The sequence below is a fragment of the Arachis hypogaea genome, chromosome 9 (genome assembly GCF_003086295.3).
Source record: "Arachis hypogaea cultivar Tifrunner chromosome 9, arahy.Tifrunner.gnm2.J5K5, whole genome shotgun sequence".
Taxonomy (NCBI): Eukaryota; Viridiplantae; Streptophyta; class Magnoliopsida; order Fabales; family Fabaceae; genus Arachis; species Arachis hypogaea.
This window is the reverse complement of record NC_092044.1, coordinates 50,664,562-50,671,220: the sequence shown is the minus strand read 5'-3', so window position 1 is coordinate 50,671,220 and position 6,659 is coordinate 50,664,562. Positions and strand designations below refer to the sequence as shown.

The following is a 6,659-nucleotide window of genomic DNA, read 5'->3' as shown; positions in this document are numbered from 1 at the left end:
TGGGATTTTCTTACCATTACCCACGAGTCAAATGGGCAAAATCTGGTGATTATCACCGCTAGAGTATCCCTAAATCATCAAAGGGAGAACTGGGTAGGAAAATATGATTCCATTACCAAATATTTCATTGGATTTTGTAGAGAATTCTAAGATGAATGCGTGGTCGCTGACGGCTCATCAATCAGAGGTCTAGATTGAAAGTTACGAGGAACGAAAATTTGAGGGCAAGGATTTTGTTATTTTCTTCTTCTTCATGGGCGTGAAACTCATTTTGTGAAAGGAAGAAGACTAAAAGCCTCGTTTATATGTTGGACCTTGGGTTATTGGGCCTGGTTTGCTTGGTTCGGCCCGTTGACCTAATTTTGGGCTAAAACTTTTAAAATTAGTGTCAAAATTTGTATTTTGATTATTTATTCCATTCTAAACTATAAAATTTAATTTTATAATTTCTTCAAATAAAAATTAATTTATTGGTTATTTATTTACTAATTACTCGGAGATTACAGGGAGCATTAGGATAAAAAAACGGCTAGATAGTGAATGCTGAAAAAGGCGATCGCATAGTACATATCGTACCCGAGGGTCTATTTTACTACATAGTAACTATGGAAAACCGGATCCTCCTATATATACGGCTCCTCTACCTCATAGAAGATGACTCCTGTCTCCATCTGAAGGGGGGAAGGAAAGCGGTAAGAACTAGGGAGTTCTTAGGAGAGTCAGGCTAATTAGTCAACTTAATCGCTTTTGTCGTCATTGTCAGACAATAAAATATTTTAAGGACATAATGATACAGTAAACAGTGAATATAGGAAAACAGAACACAAACAAAGAATTACAAGAAAATAGAACACAAACACAGAGAATATACAACAGAGAATGATGAGCATACAAGAATGATACATGTCTAGTACTTGTGTCGGTCATGAGCTCATGTGTCGGTTGTCTGCTGATGAGCAGATAATTTATACGCTTTTTGGCATTGTTTTTAGGTAGTTTTTAGTAGGATATAGCTACTTTTAGGGATGTTTTCATTAGTTTTTATGATAAATTCATATTTCTGGACTTTACTATGAGTTTTTGTGTTTTTTTGTGATTTCAGGTACTTTCTGGCTGAAATTGAGGGACTTGAGCAAAATTCTGATAAAAGGCTGACAAAGGACTGTTGATGGTATTGGATTCTGACCTCCCTGCACTCAAAATGGATTTGCTGGAACTACGGAACTCCAAATGGCACGCTCGCAACGGCGTTGGAAAGTATACATCCAGATCTTTCTAGCAATATATAATAGTCTATACTTTATTCGAGATTAGACGACGTAAACTGGCGCTCAACGCCAGTTCCATGTTGCATTCTTGAGTCAAACGCCGGAAACACGTCACGAACCAGAGTTGAACGCCAGAAACACGTTACAACTTGGCGTTCAACTCCAAAAGAAGCCTCTGAACGTGTAAAGCTCAAGCTCAGCCCAAGCACACACCAAGTGGGCCCCGAAAGTGGATTTATGCATCAATTACTTACTTTTGTAAACCCTAGTAGCTAGTCTAGTATAAATAGGACATTTTATTATTGTATTAGACATCTTTGGTCTCGGTTTTATTCCATTATTCATCTTAGGAGATATTGATCATTCATGGGGGCTGGCCATTCAGCCATGCCTGGACCACCATCACTTATGTATTTTCAACGGTGGAGTTTCTACACACCATAGATTAAGGGTGTGGAGCTCTGTTGTACCTCAAGTTTTAATGCAATTACTACTATTTTCTATTAAATTTAGTTTATTCCTGTTCTAAGATATTCGTTGCACTTCAACATGATGAATGTGATGATCCGTGACACTCATCATCATTCTCACCTATGAATGCATGACTGACAACCACTTCCGTTCTACCTTAGACCGGGCGCATATCTCTTGGATTCCTTAATCAGAATCTTCGTGGTATAAGCTAGAATTGATGGCGTTATTCATGAGAATTCAGAAAGTCTAAACCTTGTCTGTGGTATTCCGAGTAGGATTCAAGGATTGAATGACTGTGACGAGCTTCAAACTCCCGATTATTAGGCATGATGACAAACGCAAAAGAATCAATGAATTCTATTCCAGCATGATCAAGAACCTACAGATGATTAGCCGTGCTGTGACAGAACATTTGGACCATTTTCACTGAGAGGATGGAATGTAGCATTGACAACGGTGATGTCCTACATACAGCTTGCCATGGAAAGGAGTAAGAAGAATTGGATGAAGGTAGTAGGAAAGCAGAGATTCAGAAGGAGCACAACATCTTCATGCGCCTATCTGAAATTCCCATCAATGATTTACATAAGTATTTCTATCTTTATTTTCTGTTTATTTATTATTATTATTCGAAAACTCCATAACCATATATTATCCGCCTAACTGAGAATTTCAAGATGACCATAGCTTGCTTCATACCAACAATCTCCGTGGGATTGACCCTTACTCACGTAAGATTTATTACTTGGACGACCCAGTGCACTTGCTCGTTAGTTGTGCGAGGTTATGAAGAAAGTGCTGAGTTATAAACGCGCATACCAAGTTGAATGCCCTTGTTGATGATCACAATTTTGTGCACCAAGTTTTTGTTTTATTTTCAAAAATTTTTCAAAAATCTTTCAAAAATTTTTTCCTTTTGTTTTCGAAAATTATTCTAAATTTTTAAGAATGAATTCTAGAGTTTCATGGTAACATGTTGAAGCCTGGCTGGCTATAAAGCCACATCCAAATTCTTTTAGATTGAGGCTTCCACTTGTCAACATAAAAGGCATGTATATGGAATTGGATAAAGTATCAGCTGTTGCATGCCTGATTTATATCCTAAAGCTGGCTGGCTATTAAGCCATGTCCAACCCTTGGATTGGGACTTTAGGCTAACATTGAAAGATTCCTAGAATTCTTCTTAAAAATTTTGAATTTTTTATTTTCTTTTTTCTATAAATTTCAAAAAATAATAATAATAATAATAATAAAATAATAAAATCATAGAAACCAAAAAAATTTTGTGTTTTATGTTTGAGTCTTGTATCATGTTTTATGTTTGGTGACAATTGCATGTTCATCTCTTTCTTGCATTTTTCAAAAATTCATGCATTGCATTCTTCATGATCTTCAAGTTGTTCTTGATAAGTCTTCTTGTTTAATCTTCATATTTTCTTGTTTTGTGTCTTTTGTTGTTTTTCATATGCATTTTAGAATTCTTAGAGTTTAAACATTGAAAAATTCTAAGTTGGGTGTCTTGCATGTTTTCTTTGCATAAAATTTTTTTCAAAAATATGTTCTTGATGTTCATCATGATCTTCAAAGTGTTCTTGGTGTTCATCTTGACATCCATAGTGTTCTTGCATGCATCATGTGTTTTGATCCAAAATTTTCATGTTTTGGATCATTTTTATGTTTTTCTCTCTCATCATAAAAATATTCAAAAATTAAAAAAATATCTTTTCCTTTTTTCTCATAAATTTCGAAATTTTGGGTTCACTTAGTCAAATTTTTTTTAAAATTTGTTATTCCTTGTTAGTCTAGTCAAAATTTCGATTTTAAAAATCTTATCTTTTTCAAAACTTTTTCAAAAATCAATTCTTTTTCATTTTTTTACTATTTTTCAAAAATTTAAAAATATTTTTCAAAATCTTCTTCTTAATTTTATTTCAAATTTTCGAAACTTGACTAACAAGTAATGTGATTGATTCAAAAATTTGAAGTTTGTTACCTTCTTGTTAAGAAATGTTCAATCTTTAAATTCTAGAATCATATCTTTTAGTTTCTTATTAGTCAAGTAATTAATTTTAATTTTAAAAAAAATTATATCTTTTTCCACCATATCTTTTTATCATATCTTTTTAAATCATATCTTTTTCAAAAAAAAAAAATGATTTCAAAATATCCCTTTCTAACTTCTTATCTTCTTATCTTTTCAAAATTGATTTTCAAATATTTTTCAACTAACTAATTGACTTTTTGTTTGTTTCTTATCTTTTTCAAAACCACTTAACTACTTTTCCGTCTCTAATTTTCGAAAATTCCTCACCCTTTTTAAAATTCTTTTTAATTAATTAATTGTTTTAAAGTTTAATTTTAATTTTATTTCCCCCTTTAATTTTCGAAAATCACTAACTCTTTTTCAATAATTATTTTTGAATTTCTCCCTCTCTCATCTTCTTCTATTTATTTATTTATTTATTTACTAACACTTCTCTTCATCTCAAGAATTCGAACCTATCTTTCCCCTTGTGTTTGGATTCTTAACTCTTCTCCTTCTTCTATTCCTTTCTTCTTCTACTAACATAAAGGAATCTCTATACTGTGACATAGATGATTCCTCTTCCTTTTCTGTTCTCTTTTTTCTCATATGAGTAGGAACAAGGAAAAAGGCATTCTTGTTGAAGCTGATCCGGAATCTGAAAGGACTCTGAAGAGGAAACTAAGAGAAGCTAAATTACAACAATCCAGAGACAACCTTACTAAAATTTTCGAACAAGAAAAGGATATGGCAGCCAAAAATAATAATGCAAGGAGGATGCTTGGTGATTATACTACACCTACTTCCAAGTTTGATGAAAGAAGCATCTCAATCCCTGCCATTGGAGCAAACAATTTTGAGCTGAAACCTCAATTAGTTGCTCTAATGCAACAGAACTGCAAGTTTCATGGACTTCCATCAGAAGATCCCTATCAGTTTTTAACTGAGTTCTTGTAGATCTGTGAGACTGTTAAGACTTATGGAGTAGATCCTGAAGTCTACAGGCTCATGCTTTTCCCTTTTGCTGTAAGAGACAAAGCTAGAACATGGTTGGACTCACAACCTAAAGATAGCCTGGACTCTTGGGATAAGCTGGTCACGGCCTTCTTGGCTAAGTTCTTTCCTCCTCAAAAGCTGAGCAAGCTTAGAGTGGATGTTCAGACCTTCAAACAAAAAGATGGTGAATCCTTCAATGAAGCTTGGAAAAGATACAAGTAGATGACCAAAAGGTGTCCTTCTGACAGGCTTTCAGAATGGACCATTCTGGATATATTCTATTATGGTCTATCTAAATTCTCCAAGATATCACTGGACCATTCTGCAGGTGGATCCATTCACCTAAAGAAAATGCCTGCAGAAGCTCAAGAACTTATTGACATGGTTGTAAATAACCAATTCATGTACACTTCCGAGAGGAATTCCGTGAACATTAGGACACCTAAGAGGAAATGAGTTCTTGAAATTGATGCTCCAAATTCCATATTGGCTCAGAACAAAATGTTGACTCAGCAAGTCAAAATGATTTTTCAAAGTCTGAATGGATGACAGAATGCATCCAACAGTACTAAAGAGGCATCTTCTGAAGAAGAAGCTTATGATCCTGAGAACCCTGCAATAGCAGAGGTAAATTACATGGGTGAACCTTATGGAAAAACCTATAATTTCTCATGGAGAAATCTCCAAATTTCTCATGGAAGGATCAACAAAAGCGTCAACAAGGCTTTAATAATGGTGGAAGAAACAGGCTCGGCAATAGCAAGCCTTTTCCATCATCTTCTCAACAACAGACAGAAAATTCTGAGCAGAGCACTTCTAGCTTAGCAAACATAGTCTCTGATCTGTCTAAGGCCACTTTAAGTTTCATGAGTGAAACAAGGTCCTCCATTAGAAATTTGGAGGCACAAGTGGGCCAGCTGGGTAAGAAAGTCACTGAAACTCCTCCTAGTACTCTCCCAAGAAATATTGAAGAGAATCCAAAAAGAGAGTGCAAGGCCATTGATATAATCAACATGGCCGAACCTAGAGGGGAAGGAGAGGACGTGAATCCCAATGAGGAAGACCTCATGGGACGTCTCTCAAGCAAGAAGGAGATCCCTATTGAGGACCCAAAGGAATCTGAAGGTCATATAGAGACCATAGAGATCCCATTAAATCTCCTTCTACCATTCTTGAGCTCTGAAGACTATTCTTCCTCTGAAGAGGATGAAGATGTAACTGGAGAGCAAGTTGCTCAATATCTAGGAGCTATCATGAAGCTGAATGCCAAGTTGTTTGGTAATGAGACTTGGGAAGGTGAACCTCCCTTGCTCATTAGTGAACTAGATACATGGGTTCAGCAAACTTTACCTCAAAAGAAACAAGATCCTGGTAAATTCTTAATACGCTGTACCATAGGCACCATGACCTTTGAAAAGGCTTTGTGTGACTTAGGGTCAGGTATAAATCTTATGCCACTCTCTGTAATGGAGAAGTTGGGGATCGTTGAGGTATAGCCTGCCATATTCTCATTGCAAATGGCAGACAAGTCAGTAAGACAAGCTTATGGATTGGTAGAGGACGTGTTGGTAAAGGTTGAAGGCCTTTACATCCTTGCTGATTTCATAGTCTTAGACACTAGGAAGGAAGAGGATGAATGCATCATCCTTGGAAGACCTTTCCTAACCACAGCAGGAGCTGTGATTGATGTTGACAGAAAAGAATTAGTCCTTCAATTGAATAGGGACTACCTTGTGTTTAAAACCCAAGGGTGTTCCTCTACAACCATGGAGAGGAAGCATGAAAAGCTTCTCTCAGTACAGAGTCAAACATAGCCCCCACAATCAAACTCTAAGTTTGGTGTTGGGAGGCCACAGCCAAACTCTAAGTTTGGTATTGAATCCCCACATTCAAACTCT

The 6,659-nt window shown here is 35.7% G+C and overlaps 1 non-coding gene across 1 annotated transcript; it reads right to left on the bottom strand.

Annotated features, from left to right (window-relative positions):
* Positions 1-4,905: 4,905 nt before the first annotated feature.
* LOC112713431 (small nucleolar RNA R71) lies at positions 4,906-5,012 on the bottom strand. Its single transcript, XR_003158404.1, has one exon. It is a non-coding gene; the product is annotated as a small nucleolar RNA R71 (small nucleolar RNA).
* Between the last annotated feature and the right edge of the window lie 1,647 nt (positions 5,013-6,659).